Genomic DNA, 21,221 nt, shown 5'->3' with positions numbered 1-21,221 from the left:
TTGATTAATGTTTTTGTTTGTTAAGTTGTCCTGAACACTTATTTGATTAACAAATCAAAAACATAAAAAAATTGAAAAAATTAACAACTCGTTTTTATTACATACGGTCCACATATACATAATACTAGTTCAGTAAAAAGTTACACTATTTCGAGCGTTGGGGTTTGGGGCGACGGGGAGTGTTAGGAGAAGTTGATAAATTACAACTGCACTGAACAGATATCAATAAAGATGACAGACCAAATTAGAGAAAATCTGACGTAGGTCTGTCAAAATGACAGTGATAATTTCTGTATGTTGCCTAATTAGTTATTTAGTTATAATATGTTCGATTTCTTGTTAGAAATAAAAAATTTTAGTAGTTCCAAGATTACACAAAATCTAGGCATGGGATAAAATAGTTTATTTGAAGAAAGTTTATTATTTTTTTCTTCTTAATGGCGGTACAGGCTCCTTTTTTCAATATTTTATTTAGTTATAGAGTAATTTCCACATACTAAAATATTTCTAAAATTGGGCTCTGTACCGCCATTCTTTATTATATTACGAATATGTGTGCCAAATATCTCGACAAAATATTCAAAATTAGAGCCGCAATCTTGGAACGCGTTTGATGCCACCTGTTGCTCGCTATTGTAGCCTCTTAAGGACAAGATTTGACATTTTATTACCAGGTGATCGAACAAATTTAAGAAATCATGTAACTACAATACAAAATAAACAAAAAATGTATTCTAGCGGTAAGAGATTTTTAGTGTTTCAGCCTGGTGAACAAGTGAATGTGCGCGACTATCGTAAAAAAAATACGGTTGAGTGGATAAAAGCCGTAGTTTTAAGGAAAATCGGAAAAGTAACATATATTGTTAAAATTCCTGAACTAAATGATGTTAACTGGAAACGTCATTTGAACCAAATTAAAAAATTTCATATAGTGGAATCTTCACTACTGAGTGGTTCAAATGAAGTTTTTCCTGGTAGATACTGATGTAAATATTGTAAATAAAGAGAATTTAAGTAAAGAAAGTACTGAACGGCCTAAAAGAGTGGTCAAACCCATAGATCGTTTAACGTATGAGTAATTTCTTTTTTATTATTTTGTAAATACTTATATTTGTTTTACTAGTAAAAAATAATTTTTTTAAGGGGGAGATGTTGGATATTGTAAAAATAGTTTTAGTAGACCACTCTGTAAAACCTAACAACTGTTATCAGAGTAACACATTTCTTATTATTGTAAAAAGTACATTCGCCAAATGAGTATTAAATGAGCCTTCTTTGTAGAAAGATGTGTTTTATTTTAGTATAGTAATATATAGTTTGTAATATTCACCCTCAAATTAGGGCTAAAATATATTACACTAATGTTTATTTATCATTTATTGATACAATACTAACATTAAAATTACGAATACATTATTTTATTTCTTAAAACAACTTAATTTGTTTGTCAGTTGTCATTTTTGACTAGTGGTCATTTTTGACCTCCGTTGATAATCGTGTAACAAAAAAAGGTTGGTCATCGGAAGGTCAAGCGAAATTCATATTTTTTGACATACCTTGTATAAAATGGAAAAAAATTGAAATCTGACGGTTGAGTCTTAGAGTTTAGACCAGGTAGGCCATTTTGTGAAGAATAACTTTTTTTCGTAAAATTGATAATAATTTCTTAAATCACAATAAAATTAATGATGTTGCGTAGGTATCCGTAATTTGAGAATTTTCGATTTTTTTTTTTTCAGTTAGAAGGATGTAATTTCATATTAAAACATAGTTTTTAATTACAAACAAATTTTCATAATAACAATTTTTGCTATTCTGAAATATAAAGGTAATTTAGTTTTGAATGAAATTAATATTTTTGACATACCTCGTATAAAATTGATAAAATTTGATATCCGATGGTTGAGTTTTAGATGTTAGACAATACAGATCATTTTGTGAAGAATAACTTTTTTTCGTAAAATTGATAAAAAAAAAGTTTCTCAGGTGGTTCCTAGTTTCGCAAACATATTGTATAAGAGCTCAACTTTTTTTTCAAATTGTAATCTCAGATTTGGATGCAGCATAATCAAAAACAAAATAGAAACAGTTTTGATCAAAATAGAATAATGAATTCAACAATATTTTTAACATTATTTATACAAAATAATTGTTATTTTTTAAACAATTAATAAACAATTAGCAGCAAAATTTGTGAGTAGAACTTTTTACTTTAACATATATTTATATACTAACAAAAAATGTTTTAGAAAAATATAAGCTTGTTTGATTTTGTCCGAAACAATGCAAGTTTTCGATCTACATTGACTCCCCCAAAAATAAAATGTATAGTTAACTTACCGAGAAAATAATAGAATAAAGGAGATGTACATACTTGTACCAAATTCCTGGGTGTGGCTGTAGTCAATAAAATCAATGATATGCACTACAGTTCTTGTGTATATAAACAATTAAATTAACTACAAAAAATTAAATGTTACGCACTCGTATTCAACCTCACAGCTCGTATCTAAATGCTAAATTTATGATGTAATTTAACTTTATTATATCGAATTTCGGGGAACTACAGAGGTAATTTTCTATGAAGGTTATAGAGATCATTTATAAACTACGTCGCAGAGAATAGAGAGGGGGACTCCGACTCTGCTTTTTAAGATAATATAAGACAGGGAGGGACTGAAAGGAGGTAGCATGAGTGCACATCCGACATCGTGAGTTTTCCCAATAAAAATTACTAAATTATAGAGAATCTGAAGGTTTATACTAATAGTAACTAATAAACAACAAGTTGATAGTTAAACAAGATTATAATCTAATCTGATGTACATCTGTCATTGATGTACCGGGTGTCCCAATAAGAATGGCTCTCGGCCATATCTCAGGAACCGTTTATACTACAACTTTGAGAAAAAAATATTTATAACCAAAGTTGCCTCAAGAAAAGTCTGGAAATTATTTTCATAATTGTAGGTCCACCGCTAGAGGGCGTAATTTATTTAAAATTTACCTAATGAAAAGGCACTGGAAATCCAATCATCGTATTCTTCATAAAATTCTGCGCATATTTGATTTGACAAGCTTAAGTCTACCTTTGCAAATAAGAGGTGGAGGTCAGTGGGAACCTTCTTATGAAAAAATGGCTGTAAGTCCGGTTCTGCTAAATCGAATTTTGCAAACTAGGTCTTGTTGAAAACAGCTCTTTTTCGTCAATGTAAGTGTCTTATTTTCGAAATAGCCTAATAAGTAATATGTAAGCTAGGAGGCGTTATTTAATTATTTTCAGAAATCTAGTTTTCTTTGGAAAATATTAAATACAAGTATGCATTTTTAATTGTGTATTACAAAATTAGACCAAATTAGTAACATAATACCGAAAACCGCATGACGATACCTTTTTTCTATCTCGAGATATCTTAAGAAGTGTGTAAATTTTAAACATAACTGTTACTCTCACCGGTAAATGAGGTTAAGGAAAAGTAGTGTGCTGTGGAAAAAACAAAGGAACATTTTCCAGAAGTAAACGTATATAATTATGTAATTAAAACAACAATAAGACAAACAACACTATAAAATATAACAAATAAATAAAAGCAACTACTTACTTAGTCTTAGTGACAGCCTAAATGTTCAAATTGTTGCCCATCATTTTCGATGCAAGCATTTACTATTTGAAGAGTAGATTGAATAACAACAGATTTAATTGTTTTATATTTTTATTTTTGGGGAACGGATTAAAGACCTTGTTTTTGCCGCTAGGCCCACTACTCGCGAAAACATGATCTAGAATCTAGAGAATACGAAACGCCATTCAAAGCATTGCGAAAGCAGAAATTAAGACTAGTGTTCAATCTACCCTTGAAAGAGTAAATTCTTGGATCGAAAATGATGGGCAACAATTTGAACAGTTAGGTCGTTACTAAGTAAGTAGTTGCTCATATTTTTTTGTTATATTTTATAGTGTTGTTTGTCTTATTGTTGTTTTAATTAATTATATACGTTTACATCTGGAAAATGTTCCTTTGTTTTTTCCACAGCACGCTACTTTTCCTTAACCTCGTTTACCGGTGACAGTAACAGTTATGTTTAAAATTTACACATTTCTTAAGATATCTCGAGATAGATAAAAGGTATCGTCATGCGGTTTTCGGTGTTATGTTGATAATTTGGTCTAATTTTGCAATACAGGATTAAAAATGCATACTTGTATTTAATATTTTCCAAAGAAAAGTAGATTTCTGAAAATAATTAAATAACGCTTCTTAGCTTGCATATTACTCATTAGGCTATTTCTAAAATAAGACACTTACATTGATGAAAAAGAGCTGTTTTCAACAAGACCAAGTATGCAAAATTCGATTTAGCAGAACCGGACTAACAGCCATTTTTTCATAAGAAGGTTCCCACTCACCCCCACCTCTTATTTGCAAAGGTAGACTTAAACTTGTGAAATCAAATATGCGCAGAATTTTATGAAGAATACGATGATTGGATTTCCAGTGCCCTTTCATTAGATAAATTTTGTAAAATTTTGATTTTTTAATTTTTGATATTCAATTACGCCCTCTAGCGGTGGACCTACAATTATGAAAATAATTTCCAGGCTTTTCCCGAGGCATCTTTTGTTATAAATATTTTTTTCTCAAAACTGTACTATAAACGGTTCCTGAGATATGGCCGAGAGCCATTCTTATTGGGACACCCGGTACCTACATTAGTTTTATTCTGTATAAAATGATGTGTGTTCGTTGGAGAATTAAATAACGAAACTATTGAAGGAATTGCATAAGTTTTATTTAGATGTTAACAGCTCAGAGTACAAAACGATACTGAATTGAATTCAAGAATACAAATACAAAATATTTCTTAAAATTTTTCATAGTCCTGGCACATATCATTGACACCTCGAAATTATCAGCTTGGGTGTTCCTCATCTGCGGTATAGACTAGATATTGGGAGAAAAACGCACACAGTGGCGTGCTCGCCATAACACCTCTCTTCTGAAGACCGAAGCTGGGGTGTCCAAAAGGGGCTTCTTTTGCAGCTTCGAAGTTTTGGCTTGTAGTGTAGAGCCTGTCTGGACATGCTCCGCGCAGGGCAGGTAGGGCCACATGAAACAAAGAAACCAAGCGGTAATAACTCATTCTACTTTTGTTGTTATGATGAAGCCGTAGATGAAGTGTACCACAAGTTAATCGAATTATATATTGCAGTTATTACTGATTAAATTCATTTATAATATGTATGTAGTTCATATCTACTACTTGCCGTGTTACACTTCAACTTCGTTTAGTTAATCGCATCATAAAATGGTTGTACATTAAAATGAAATTTGCGAATAACCTCGTTATCCAACTTAATGTTATAATTTTATTGGCTTCATTGACTTCAAGAATGAATAACATACGGTCCTGTATTTAATACCGATTTTGGTGTATTTAGAATTTTATCAGTTAAAATAAAGCTTACGCAAATTTCGTTGGATTAACTGTAACAGTGAGCATTTTTTGTTTATCAAAAAGGAAACGGTGTAAATATTACAATTTTCCAGGCACTGATGTTGTTTAATTTTACCTATTTTTCATCAGCCATAAAGAATATTAACACAATCTGTCCAAAAAGAAAAATGCCTTAACCTTTGTTATCTAAAGGGATCGAATTACAGCTTATTCATGATAAAGACATTAGGGTCGGGAGTAGGTATAAAGTCAAGTGGTTTTACAGTCATAAAATAAAATTTAGGTATCTAAAGAAGCGGTTTATTTGCTACTTGGTAAACTGTAAAGTTGTCAGCGGAACTTGTTCTAAAGAATCCTGATCAACTTCGATTTCTATTTCTTTTTCGTTTTCTGAACTATCGTTGTCGCAATAGGTATTATGAACAACATTGTGATATTGTGATTTACGATATTTTTCTGCTTTATGTCCATATTTATGGCAAAAAATTCACTTTGGAATGGTTAATTTAATTGGTGGATTTATCGATTGATTTGTTGAACCGGGAGCAGAAAATGTTGTTTGCGTACCTGCAGTAGGTACTTGAAAAAATTTTATTGTCATTATTTATGTTTAATTTAGAAAAATTGTCATTTGTTTGTTTGAAATATTGTTGGTTTTCATAATCGTTTAAAATTTGCTTAATTTGAATTAACGAACTAGGATTTAAAGAATGAAGCATTTGACACAAAGGTTCTTTTATGCCCGTAATAGCGGTCAGAATTGCAGTCTTACTGTGAAAATTATTTAAACATTTTGTAACGTTACAAACGTCACATCTTCGATATTTTATTTTTAAATAATTATTTTACTTTATTTTCTTTAATATTTCATTAGTAATTATTTTCTTCTATTTGTTTTACCAGATTTCTTCGTTAAAAATTCGTTCTCTTTTAGTATCCTCTTTGATTATCCTCTTTGATTATTCTCTTTTATTATCCTCTTTTATTACCCTCTTTTATTATCTTCTATTTACTATATCACTTTTCATCTAAAATCTAAATCATCAACTGAACATACTGAACGTACCCCGTATACCTTTGCTCTCTAAATATCTGTCTTTCAATACGGAACATGCCTGATACTTCATGGTACTTGGTCGTCATTTCAAATGTCGTTTTCAATGACAGTGTCACTTCATCCCTACTCCCTGACATAAACTGGAAGGGAAGAATTATTATTTCTTAAAAAGGCATGTAATTCGAAAATTAAATCATTTTTATTCCAAATCAAATCTTTCTCTTGGGGTGAGTTTTACATAAAGTTTTTTTTAATAATTTCTTACAGTCATTATATTCCATCCATACCTAGCATCTTATAACATTTTTTCTAATATTTTTTTATATCTTACCTAACTTCCAATGTCAAAGCATGTGTTCTGATATTTTAGTTTTAAATATATTATATTTTTAATTTACATATATGCACGTTTAGTAATCAAAATTTTAACTATTCTCCTCATCTAAATTCCATTTAATTTACCTTGCCATTTACTACTTTTGGATACTATTTGGAGAAGGTACAGTGTGGTTATTAACTTCTTGATCGTTGGTACGTGTTTTACTGTTACAGTTTTTGGATAGAAAGCACCTTTCTCCCTTCGGGAGCTTCAAGCCATCCACACCGGTGATGGAACTAAGGCTGGCACAATGGAGACCAACAACTAGACTGCAACAATTACCATCTACACCGGCAGGGAGCTAGGGCCGAAGATCCTTTTAGGCCTACACGAAGTCTACAGCAGTACAATACGACACACAGTGGTTCCAAATGCCGAAAACGTGGTCATGAACCTTCAAAAGCTTATATTGTTTATACATTTTGGAATTACTTTCATTCTCAAGGGTTTTTGGCATCGCTGATTACGAATATGGCATTATTTTTTTGAAAAACAAAATGGCGGATCCAACATGGCGGAAAGAAATTGAAAATATGAATCAAAAAGGAAAATTTTTTGTGAAATTTGGTAGGTTAAGGTCGCTGATTACAAATCTTATATTACTTTTTTTTTAAACAAAATTGCGGATCCAATATGGACGAAAGAAATTCGAAAATTTTATTTTAGCCACATTTTTGTTTAAAATTTTATATTATAAGGGACTTTTGAAACTGCTAATTACCAATACATTTTCTTTATGAAGTACAATATTCAGAACCTATTACTTATGTACACCTGGTTCCAAAAAAAACTGATACGACTCTTGACGCGTATTTTGTAGAAAATTGAGCAGTGTATTTTGAAGGATAAATACTTAATATTTACATACTGTCAATGTCACTGCCAAATCTTAAAATTTGTCAGATAGCTTATTCTGTTCCACGGTTTATTGTTACACGGTTGTATTAATCTTTATTATTAATACTTTCTCCGCAACTGAGGGTATCTTATCAACTGTATTGTTTTTAAACAATAGATGATAAAATAAAAATATTGACAGTTCAAAAATGTGAACATTATTGCATTGTGTGTGGCCTAAGTTTGGGCTGAAAACTGAAATGTATTACATTTTTACAAAATTTTGGAATACCTATGTTTAATTACGTAGACCAATTTTAACAGTTGTTTTCAATACAGATTTGAATCATCTACAAATAGTTTCTAATGTCTTTTGATGTCAAATAATTATTGAAGCTGGAATTCAACAGTTTAGAATTTTACATTGAGTTAATGCAAAATTGTGACGCATGTCAAAATTCTCAATGTATTTTAATTGTATTCATTTTTTTTTCGAATCCTGAGAAAGCTAATAAATATTTTTGAAAAATTTAAACTCAGAATAAAAGACTACATTATTACCGAGGGCTGAAAGTCCCTGAAAACTTCTATAATATTTATTTTAATAAGCTACAAGGCTGAAAATAAAAAAAAGTGTGATATTTAATTTCAAATATTTCATTCAATAGAAACTGCTTGTTTATTCTAAGGGGCTTTCCGCCCTCGGTAATAATGTAATCTTTCATCCTGCGTTTAAATTTTTCTAAAATACTTATTACTTTTTTCATGAATCAGTTGTTTGTTGTTTGTTTATTTTATTATTTGTCTGTCATAATAAATTTAATGTCAGATCAATCAAATACACTGCTCAACATGATGAAATCTTACTAAGAGTCGTATCAGTTTTTTGTACAACTGCTCATGCATACTCAACAATCCCTAGAATCATGTAATATGCGTCATTTCCCACTTTTGTATTCAAACAACTGCCAGCAATGCATAGGCAGTTATAGGCAGCCAAACCAAAGTGATTCTGTATCTCCTTACTATATATTTTAAGATCAATAAACATTAGTCGCAGAATTATGCAGAATTTTGTACTTTTTGAATGCATCTTTACAAAATTTTTATAATTTCAAGTATATTTTCACTATTTATGCATTAACAAATTTAAGGCATTTATTGTTAATAAATGTTGATTTAAGTTACATCTTACATTACTACATACTTAAAAAAGAAGAATCTGCTTTACAGCGATAAAATTGATAAACTACAAAACGTTTTATAGCGTTTTCAATATACGCGTTCTTTTTCACTTTCTCTGCCGGTCAAAATAACCCCGGACATGGCCCACTTATTCCTGAGTTGTGAACCAGAATACATCCAGTCTGATCCTCATACCTGCGTATTAGTACTCTACGATAGTATGAGAAAACAACTGTAAACATGAAAATCCCTAAATAGGGACTCCTTTTTTCGCCTCATGACCACGTTTTCAGCATTTGGAACCACTGTGCGACATCAAGAAGTTACCATCAGCTACCAAAAGCCATAAGTATAATCCAGAATTGTTAGTTTTTGGCAAGAATTTTAATATATTTGTTAATGCATTTTACAAGTCATATTTTTATTATATCTTTATAAACAATAAATATGATTAGTTAAAAATGCTGTTTTGTTTGCTTCCATTCTAAATTTTCAGAGTTCATTTCTAAGATTCGGACAAGACGAACACACACCTGAGTGACTGAGCTAAGCTAACGGTGTAACGATGGCTATCTTGGCTGGCTGAAATATCATTTTCGAATGGTGTTTAAATTAGCTGGGGTAGTCCATCGCTTACTCGTTTCAATGTTTTCTCAACATTGTTCAAACTTGAATCGTATTTGATAACTTTATTGATTCTTATTAATTGTTTTTTAATTCTATCAACGAAATTTACCGGTTTTTCATTAGAACGTTGCTTAAAATGACATAACTCAAAATTTAGACACTGCAAATCCACATTTTCACCAAACTGAGAAAGGAGAGCATTTTTTATCTCTTGCCATGTCGAAAATTCTTTCGAACCAATGAAATCAAGAGCTTTTCCCTCTAACCTACTTTTTACAATAAAAGGAAAAATTTGTAAATCCGCTGGGTCAAATTTTGCAAAAATGACATCAACAGAATCTATAAAATAGTGTAATTTTGAAGAAGACCCATCAAAACATTTAGAAGCTTGATAGCTTTGTCACAATTGATATAATTATTAGAAGTGCTGGCGGAAATTATGGAGGTAGTTGCTGTTACGTCGTTAGTTGCCATTGTATTAACAAAAAAAATTAAACAAATAAAAAAATGCAAATACTAGATATGATATCTTAAAAGTTTGAAAATAGCGAAACAGAGTAAATAAAAAAAAAATGAAAACAAATACAAAATGAATATAATTCGACTAACCTCAAGTACTTCCGTGAGAACGTGGCTCTACACCGGAAGGGGTCGAAAATGTTGCAGCTTCTCAGATCTAGTCGCTTTACACCATGATACTATAAATAAAGAGATAGTATTTTCCCGTAGCTCAAATACGTCCGAGTTCGCGCATTGATTACCTAACTGGAGACCGGAAGTTGAGTTTGAATTCTTGTTAAAGTTAAATGGGATTTGTATTCATTATGTGATGAAATTATTCAATTAGCAAAATAACATTAAACTTCAATGTATTCGAAAAACATTTAGTGTCGAGATTCCAGTCAAAATAACTGTCAAAGATAAAATATAAAATACAACCCCGAACAATTCAAAGTAATCGGACCATACGAATGATTACGAACCATTACGAACTTGCCGGTCTCCAGTTACGTCACGACTTCCGGATGTGCAATATATTATCTTGTTATTTATAGTATCACGCTTTACACTGGAACGGGTAGAGAACGGGTGGATAACGTTGCAATTTCCCAGATCAAGTGGTTTTGGATCAACGTTTTGTACCTTACAGATCAAGTGGCCTTACACTGGAACTGGTCGAAATTCTAAACTGTATGTAGCCGGTATGGTAGCCGGAATGTTGTTGCTTCTTCTGTGGAAATGCTTCACCGTTTCCAGGGTCGAGTGGCTTTTCACTGAAGCTGGTTAAGAAGATTTCACGAAGTTGCTGATTGCGCCTGCCCAGAACTTCCGAATTACTTTGTCCTTCAGTTTTCCTTCCTCGTGGCCTTACACTCGGAACTCAACTACTAAGTCACTAATTCTCCAATTTCCCCATTAACGATTAAAATCGATTAAAAAGGCTTTACTTTTTCTTATTGGAAAATTTCTACTAACTGCGCCAGTTTTATTCTGTATAAAATGATGTGTGTTCGTTGGAGAATTAAATAACGAAACTATTGAAGGAAATGCACAAGTTTTATTTAGATGTTAACAGCTCAGAGTACAAAACGATACTGAATTAAAGAATACAAATACAAAATATTTCTTAAAATCTTTCATAGTCCTGGCACATATCATTGACACCTCGAAATTATCAGCTTGGGTGTTTCTCATCTGCGGTGTAGACTAGATATTGGGAGAAAAACGCACACAGTGGCGTGCTCGCCATAAAACATTTACATCTGATGTAAATAATTAGAAGTCAGAGAGGAAAACTGGGTATATACTTTATATTTTTTTTCTAACATACATTTTAATTCATATCTACTGAAATCTCCCAGTATCCCAAAAGACTAGATAGAAGGTCTATTTAAGATAAGAATAATAGAAAGAATGTTATGTGTTGGAATATGAAAGGAATCCCTAATACAATTTGGAAAAAGATGGCCAGTATCATTAAAGATACTGCTATTGAATTATTAGGGAAAACGTCAGAAAAGAAGTTTGAGGATAAGTAAATTTGGTGGTGGTCAAACGAAGTACAAGAAAAAATAAAAGAGAAGAGAAATTTATATAAAAAGTGGCAGGAAAATAGGTCGGACACAAATCTTTAAAATTATAGGTACGGTCGTCGAAAAGAAAGCGAAAGTAACAGTAGCAACAGCTAAGCAGAAGTGTATACACATGCTACAAGATGCTACAAGATACACAAGCTACATGATGAACTTGATACCAGGAAAAGCGAAACAAAGATATCTACATAAAATAGCCAAACAGAGAGCAAAGAAAACAAAAGATTTTAATTAAATTAGATGTATCCGAGATGAAAATAATATAATACTAATTCACGAAAAAGATATCAAAAAGAGATGGAAGAAGTAGGTACTTCGACAGCCTAAATACTACTGAAATAGTATTTTGTATTTTGACAACGAAACCCGATTTGGGCTTCGAAACGTTAATAAAATCTTTTTTTGGTAAAATTGTGGCTTATTTCCCATTATAAATAGTTGATTGGAACGTCAGATTACGAAAACGTCCCATGTATTTTGTAGGACAGAACATCCAATTGATTTGTTACCCTTTCATTAAACTGTCATGCAAAAATCAGACTGCTATTACTAACCAACATGATTCCTGTCATTTGACATGTTCTTCGTGTTCCACTCATTAAAATGCCCAGTTGGTGATAAACACCAGTCTGATTTTTGCATGAGAATTTAATGCAACTGACGTTTTCGTAGTCTGACGTTCCAAATTTTTAACCTGTTCCACGATTAAAACTTTCCCTGTTCAAGTGTTCCCATACATCAAAGTTTGTCCGACTAGACACCCTTAAGCTATTAACAAATTTTCAGCATGCTATTAAGCAACTTTCTTTGGTACGCGGGATCCAGGTCTATACAGGAACTAGGAGTTATTACAAATAAAATGATACCTTTGGATTGCAAAATAATTGTGAAAAGTGAGAACTTCAAATATCCAGGATCGGTATTACAGGGAAATGGATATGCATGCAATAGAATTAGGGTTGGGCAGTGCCGGATTTACCACTAGGCCGACTAGGCCGCGGCCTATGGTCGCAAGCAAAAGGGGCCGCAGCATGTTGTAAAAAAATTTTTTTGGTATAAATTGAAAAAAAAATGAAAATTCAATTGTTATTTTTTTAAATTGATAATTAGTAATTACGGCTACTGTAAATCGAGTATATTACTTTTGAATATAAGCAATACAATCTAATTAATAACCAACGTTCATATCAAAAATAACTATTAACGCTTGCCAGGGTATAGGAGGCTACAGATTGCAGGTGGATTGTGGATAGTTCTAGGAATGTTGTGAGTTATTGATGTAACCCTCACTGGCAAGGGCTCCGACTTCTCACAAAGATTCTAGATTGTCTAGTTTGGCTAGTTTTGTTTCAAAAATACTGAGCCTTTTCGAGTTCAAGCCTTAGACTTTAACGATTTGATTAAAGATTTTACAGCCAAAAAAGCTAGACAATTGAGTGTTTGGAGTTTAGATATGAGATTTATTATGAGTATGGAGTGGAGTAGTGTCAGTGGTAATCACTAATCCAACTTTATCTAAATTAAGAACATGGCATTGACATTTTTCAGTATAAGAGAATAACGTGAGAGTTGAACGATCTAGAATTTTATTTGTTGTATTCTTAATATTTTTATTTTCAGTACCGTAGCTTATCACTATTACAGTTCATATTATTTTGCTTGTTCTTTTACTTATAATGTCGTTTCAACTAGGCCTTTTTTAGTCTTTTGTTGTCACCTGTACTTTCCCCCCAAACAAAAACAAATGGTAGTTAATTTTAACAATTAACTGCAATACTAATACTTATAATATAATAAATTTAGCAGTAGGCTAAATTAAATCCTATTAATAATTTTACAAATAACTGCAGTTTGCTAATTTTTTGAATTATATATTTTTATAAATATAGAAATTTTGGTTCGAGCTGTTTTGGGGTTTTAGCCAAATTTGTAAACCAAGATTATTTAATTAGTGAATACAACAACATTTCAACCTATTTATGTACCGTATTCAAATAAAACATTAGTGGCATTTCTATTCATTTATGTTATGCTTTGTATGTTGTGCCAATTTTAAAAAGTAAAATTAAAATAAACGTTGTGAATTAATATGAAATGTGCTTTATGCTTTAATTACATAGTCGTGAAGTTATCGGAAGCCGCTCGGGGTAATTTGGCCTAGGGCCGCAAGTACCCTAAATCCGGCACTGGTTGGATGGGTGAAATGGAAGGAAGCGAGTGGTGTGTTGTGTGACAGAAAAATTTCAATGAAGCTAAGGCTAAAGGGAACATTCTAGGATGAGTTGAACAGATCTGAATGCAGAACTGAATGCTGGGCAGTTAAAAAGAAAGAGGAACAGCGAATTCATATGCGGCAAAAATGAGAATGCTTAGATGGATGAGTGAAATAACAAAAAGGATAACATTAGGAAAACGTATATTAGGAGAAACCTACGCGTGGCAACAATTGATGGAAAATGAGGGACCTTTGGTTAAGATGGTTTGATCATGTTCAACGTCGAGACGTTAATCACCGAATACGAAGAATTGCTGAACTGCGAGCTCCTGGAAGAAGCAGGAGAGGAAGATCAAAGAAGACCTGGGGGAGACGCTTAGGCAGGGCATGTCGGTAAAGGGGATTTATGTCGATATCATCTAAGATAGAAACTTATGAAGAAATGCAATTAGGGAAGGCAACCCCGCATATCAATAATGGCAAAGAGAATGATGACTAAAATATCACAATATCTGAGCTAGTGAGCTTATTGGTGGGATTGGTGACACGTAGCACTATATATAGATGTAGAGCAATTGTAACTGAAATCCCGTAGTTTCTATTTTTTTTAGAATATTTTTTACTGGGCCTGATGATGAGGCAAATATAAATATTATGAGCCTCGAACCCGGTAGCCTCCTTTTTAACACCAATAAAACAAACTAAACATTACGAGTATTGACTTCATTTATAATTAACCAATTCTATTCGCTGTGTGCAAGTACTTGGAGGGGATACGAGAAACGATCGTGCGCGAGTAACAGAGAAATCTTGCAACTTTCTTAACATATTTCTTAAATAATTCATATTGTCAAACTAAGGTATATTTCTGTTATTGAAGAAAATGGGATTTCGCAAATGCTGTATTATAAATTGTAAAAATTATATGTTGCTCCACAATATTGATACGATATGCAATTATTAAAGTGAATTTAATTAATTGTATTTTGTTTGTAGTACTGACTGTATTTTAATAATAATTTTAAATACTACATACCTAATTGCAATGTTTACCTTTTAATAACATAATAACCTAAATCTTACTTTTTCTTCTTATTCATTTTTGGGCTATGGCCTTGACAAGTATCCAGTCACCAGGACTAATATAATTGGCCAATACAATTAAAAGTGCGAAAAATGTTGCTGAGCTATCAAACCAGGTGTCGCTTTTCCGAACTTGTACAGATCCAATTATTGGCCAATTATATTAGTCCTGTTTACTTGATAATTGTCAAGGCCACAGCCCAAAAAATTATAAGAAGAAAAAGTAAGACTAAGGTTATGTTATTAAAAGGTAAACAATTGTATGTAGTAAATAAAATTAATTATTAAAATGCAGTACTGCAAGCAAAATACAATTAACACGTTGACGAACAGTGCGTCAAATGTATAAGCAAGTGTTGTGACACTATATGTATTTTGCAAAGTAGAATAGGGAAAAAGCAACGTCTATACATGTTGTGTCATATTACATCAATGGAAATTAGACATCTATAGACGTTCTGTCCGTCAACGTGTTAATTAAATTTAAAAACGTCTAATATTTGCATACAGCAAATATATAATTTTTTCTTCTTCAATGACAGTAGGTATGAAATATATAATAGCAACATATAATTTTTTCTTCTTCAATGACAGTAGGTATGAAATATACGTCAATTTGACAATTTCAATTGACAATATGAATTATTTAAGAAAGAATGTTTAAGAGAGTTACTCCAAGTACTTGCACACCGTGAATACTGACTCACATTGGCGACCTTTTCATAATTAGAAAACTGCTAGTCAATCAACCTTGGTTAATCAGTACAAGAAAGTTATATAATACACACACCGACAAAATTAGCCGAACACCTTAGAAATGGGACATGTTTGATGTCTCGAATTTTCTAAACCTGTTGTCCGATTTGAGTGATTCTTTTAGTATGTTATAGCCTTATTATTTAAGAATATCAGTGTAATAATATTGTTGCTAGATAGGTAAATGTCATTTTATACCGGGTGTAACAATCATACTGTGTTTTTTCTTCAAGTTCGGAACATCCTGTGGAATAGTCTAGCATATATAAAATATTGAAATTAAAACTCAATTATAGCCTTAGGCTCTCTTAACATTTTCTTTTTTGATTCATTTGCTTATGTTCGAAAATAAAAAAGTTATGAGCTTTAACAACTAGCCATGTTTTTCATCAATAAATCCTCATAGTAGGGGAGGAAAGTATGCTAAATTTGCAGTTACTCGAGCGTTATGGGGACCTATTGGATTGTAAAGGGTGGGCGCTAAAACCAAAAAAGGTAAGATAAGTTTTCCATAAAGTGTGGGATATTTTTTAATTTAATCTTCCATTTCCACCAATCGTTTTTTCCGATTATAGCGCTATCTATCCATATTTCGAAAAAATTAATCGAATTAAATTTGCTTATTTTTACGTAAAGAATCCAAATCTGCAATAAAAATTGGGGGCTCCTATTTAAGATTTTAAATCAAATCCCCCACCCCACCTCCGTGGAGGCTCGTGTTTGGTGCCATTCGATAGATCTTTCAAAAATATTGAATACGTGTATTTTGCAGTTTTACGATCTGATGTTCATTTCGCGAAATATCGTATTTAAAATTTTTAATTTACCCCCATTTCTCTCCGAGAGGTATTGTGTTTAGTATTATTCGATAGATCTTTGAAAAATATTAACACATATTTTTAAATATTGAATGGGTTGCATATGTGAGTCCATATTAAATATAGTAATGAAACACAGACCTACTCACAATCATTTAATTATACTTTGACGACCGGTTTCGATCTCTACAATATACAGATCATCTTCAGGTCGGCGTTACAAGTAGTTAAATGATGCCGTTACAAGGATTGCGTTGCAACTTAGTTGTTGTCATATTAGTACGTCCAAATTATGCTAATTGGTTTGTTGGGATAGTGATGGGTAAACAGACATGTTACGTAGGTTAAAACACAAGGTCTGTTCGTACAGGAATCAGAAACTATCACTGACTATCAGAAACTGCACGACGCATGCGTGTTTCAATATTAGCGTTCGCACAATTGAAACACGCATGCGTCGTGCAGTTGCTGATAGTCAGTGATTCCTGTACGAACAGACCTACAGTAAGATTTCGAATTTGGAATGGATCCTGAAGGAAGATGCGTATGTGAAACGGGTGATGTTTTGTTCGAATGGAGAAAGACAATGCTCCAGGGGTTGCGTATTAGTTGTAGCAAAGTATGAAATATTATTCTAGACTCTTGTACAAATGTGATGGTCTTAGCTCGTAGATGTTATACGATGTGGGCAGAGGTCAAAGCATAGGAAATGACAAATAGGAAATTGTTGTAATAAATTAATTTAATTTAATTTAAGATCTGTTGTTCTCAGTAAATTAACTGAGGGATGTCATAAGTATAATAATAACATTATAATATTATGAAGTAGTAAGTGCCATACACTGTGAAAACTATGAAGTGTATAGAAATTAAAAGAAAGCAAGTTAGTTAAATGAAAAATTATTATTATCAAAAAGTCGGTTAAGAAACTTTAAATTGAAAAATTGAAAAAGGTAAGAAATTGAGAAAATTAAAGATTATTTTGTTTGAGCTATTGTATAATGGGATATGTACAAAGAAAAAGAAAGAAACGAAATATTAATGGAAGGGTGTAGGCACTTACTTGAGAATAGTTTTTTTTTTAATAAATAAATAAATTAACACATAACACATAGGGTTTAAAAGCACAAAGACATAACAATTATTGGTAAAAGGTTTTTTTAAGGGAGGTAGCACTACATTTCCCCAATTCACTAAATAACTTATTTTTTATTTCCTAAATTGAAGTCTAGTTTTTGTGTTTTCAAGAGGGAATGGTACATATTTTGAGAGATATAAGAGGTACATATTTTTAGTTTTTAGATCTGACGTTTATTTCGCGAAATATTCGCTTTTTTTGTGAAACGCACAATTGTTTATTAAACTAAGCAGAAAATGAGGAGTTATTGATGGAAAACATGGCTAGTTGTTAACGCACATAACTTTTTTATTGTCCAACATAAGCCAATAGTGAGATACCTTGTACCCTGTAAGTGTACCTCTACCATAATATTGGTTCTTAATACAGGGGTGTTCGTTAATGGGGATCCGAAGAAAAATCTATCCTCCGAAAAATAATGTATATTTAAAAAATCTGACAATTTGAAGGTGGCCTAAGAAAATGGACGAGTCACAAAGTTTCACAAAATAGCGAATATTTCGTGAAATGAACGTCAGATCGTAAAACTAAAAAATATTTGTTTAATATTTTTCAAAAGTCTATCGAGTGATACCAAAACGAACCCCCAAGGAAAGGGGTGAGGGGTAAATTAAAAAGTTTAAATACGAACCCTGCGATATTTCGTGAAATGAACATCAGATCGTAAAACTGCAAAATACATGTATTCAATATTTTTGAAAAATCTATCGAATGGCACCAAACACGAGACCCCACGGAGGTGGGGTGGGGGATTTAATTTAAAATCTTAAATAGGAGCCACCAATTTTTATTGCAGGTTTGGATTCTTTACGTAAAAATAAGCAACTTTAATTCGACTAATTTTTTCGAATTATGGATAGATAGCGCTATAATGAGAAAAAAACGATTATTTCAAATGCAAAATTAAATTAAAAAATGAAAAGTCCCCACTTTATGGAAAACTTAACTTAACATGTTTCTGGTTTTAGCACATACTCTTCACAATCCAATAGGTCCCATAACGCTCGAGTAACTGCAAATTTAGCATACTTTCGTCCCCTAATGTGAGGATTTATTGATGAAAAACATGGATAGTTATCAACGCACATAACTTTTTTATTATCCCATATAATTAAATGAATCGAAAAGAAAAATGTTAAGAAAGTCTAACTCTACAATTGAGTTTTAATTTTAATATTTTATTTATTATTTATTTTGCTCAACAGGCCATGTAGTCACTGGGCGTGAAAAACACAATTACATTTTTTTTACTATACATATCTAAAATATACTGAAGAAGTATCGCTTTGGTATTAATTCCCAAACCGTTTTCTCCGTCTCTTGGTTGTAGAATAAATTACTTCTTTTTCCTAATTGGTTTATTTAAAAAGACTACACTTACTAAAGCTAAGTTTAGCTTTTACGCCAGACACATCGAGAATTAATATTGCACAAAAAATCCCAAATATTAATTTGGACTTAATTATGAACTATTATAATTGAAAAAGCTATCGTTTTTTAAATATATGTAACATTGACAAATATTTTATATGAATTGTCACTCATTTTTTGAGATAGATTTTTTAAGAAGGCCAAAATCGTGTATTAAATGTGACATAATTTTAGGGGCGTAATAAAGCAAAGATTAGAATTTGGATTATTTAACAAAGTTTCAACATTCTCCCCCGCGTTGAAGCATCCCTGCTTCAACTAAATTACACAGTAACAGGAACAGAAAAAGCAAAGTGTTAGGAAGAATGTAACAAAACTAGAAATAAGCATGTTGGTCGTTTTAAGGTTGAGTTTGATTTGGTAATAAAGAAAGCTTTGAAATGGATCGGATAAACTCTCCGGAAGCCGTACGGAGCTTAACCACACGGACTTTGCCATCCTTACCAGGATATACTTCAATGATGCGCGCCAACGGCCACATCATTGGAGGTACATTATCTTCCTTGAGTAAAACTAGTTTATTTACTTGCAGGTTAGAATATTCTTCAGCCCATTTAGGCCGGTTCTGAAGGCGATTTAAGTAATCAACCGACCAACGTTTCCAAAAAACTTGTTGAATTTTAGAAATCTGCTGGAAGGTGGAAAGTCTATGTTCGTTTAAATGTGAAAGATCCTTTTCAGGATAAGCGGTGAGAGGAGACCCTATCAGAAAGTGTCCCGGTGTAAGGCAGGTTAAATCTGTAGGGTCATTAGAAACTGGACCTAAGGGCCGAGAATTTAGTATTGCCTCGATTTGACAAAGAATAGTGTTAAACTCTTCTGAAGTGAACAAAGCATTACCCACCAATCTCTTGATATGAAATTTTGCGCTTTTAATGGCGGATTCCCAGATTCCACCCCAATGCGGAGATCGAGGTGGAATGAATTTCCACTTGGTCTCATTTTGTGAAAGAAAGTCACAGATAATATTTACATTATTATTAGTTTTGAAAAATTGATACAACTCGTATAGGACATTTTTTGCACCTAAAAAATTGGTGGCGTTGTCACTATAGATCACTGACGGATTTCCTCTTCTCGAGACAAAACGTTTTAAAGCGTTCAGAAAGGAGTCAGTAGACAGTCCAAGGACTAGCTCTATGTGAACTGCCTTGGTGACCATGCAAACAAAAACCGCAATGTATGATTTTATGAGTGGAGATTTACGAAGCCTTGAGGATTTTATTTGAAAGAATCCTCCGAAATCAATTCCAACTTTCTGAAATGGTCTAGAAACATTTACACGATCAGAGGGCAAACTTGCCATAATCTGTTGGCAGACTTGATTATTGAATCGAAAACACATATTGCAATTTCGAATGATTTTTTTGATCTCTCTGAGCCCATTAAGGGGCCAAAAACGTAAACGAATATTGCTCAGAACGGTTTGAGCACCAGCATGCCCGAGCCGCATATGTTCGTACTCTAGTATAAGGGAGGTCGTATGATTATGGGGTGGCAAAAGCAAGGGATGTTTCTGTTGGTAGGGAATGGAGGCGTTACAAAGCCGTCCGCCGATCCTCAGCATTGATAATTCATCGAGAAATGGATTTAAAGATAATAATTGTTTATTTGATAGTTGCTGGTTTGCAGAATGTTCGGAAATTTCTTTAGAAAAATTGGTTAGCTGAACTTGCCGAACTATAAAATATAGAGCTTGGTCCAATTCTTCAACAGTGAGGGGATCAGATTGTTTGTTTCCTTTTAAACAACTGACAAATCTGAGTACATATGCGATAGTACGACGTAATCGAGAAAAAGAAGAAAATTTTTGAAATAATTGTTCCCAAGGAGGTTTTGAGTTGACGTTTGTGAGTATATTGGAACGAGATTTTCTATGCTCTGTAATTAGCTGATCAGCTATTGGGGGTTCATCAGAGAATTCTAAAGAATGATTAAGAAGAAAAGCAGGACCGGACCACCACAACTTGTTGTCCAGAATTTCTTTGGCTGATAAACCGCGTGATAGAATGTCAGCACTGTTTTCAGCTGATTTAACGTATCGCCACTGACAATTTTGCGTCAGTTCTTGAATTTGAGCAACTCTATGCGATACGAACACTGACCATTTACTAGGGTGTGCCCTGCACCAACATAAAGCGACCT

The sequence above is a fragment of the Diabrotica virgifera genome, chromosome 3 (genome assembly GCF_917563875.1).
Source record: "Diabrotica virgifera virgifera chromosome 3, PGI_DIABVI_V3a".
NCBI classification, from domain to species: Eukaryota; Metazoa; Arthropoda; class Insecta; order Coleoptera; family Chrysomelidae; genus Diabrotica; species Diabrotica virgifera.
The sequence above is the reverse complement of the archived record's forward strand: the minus strand, read 5'-3'. Positions refer to the sequence as shown.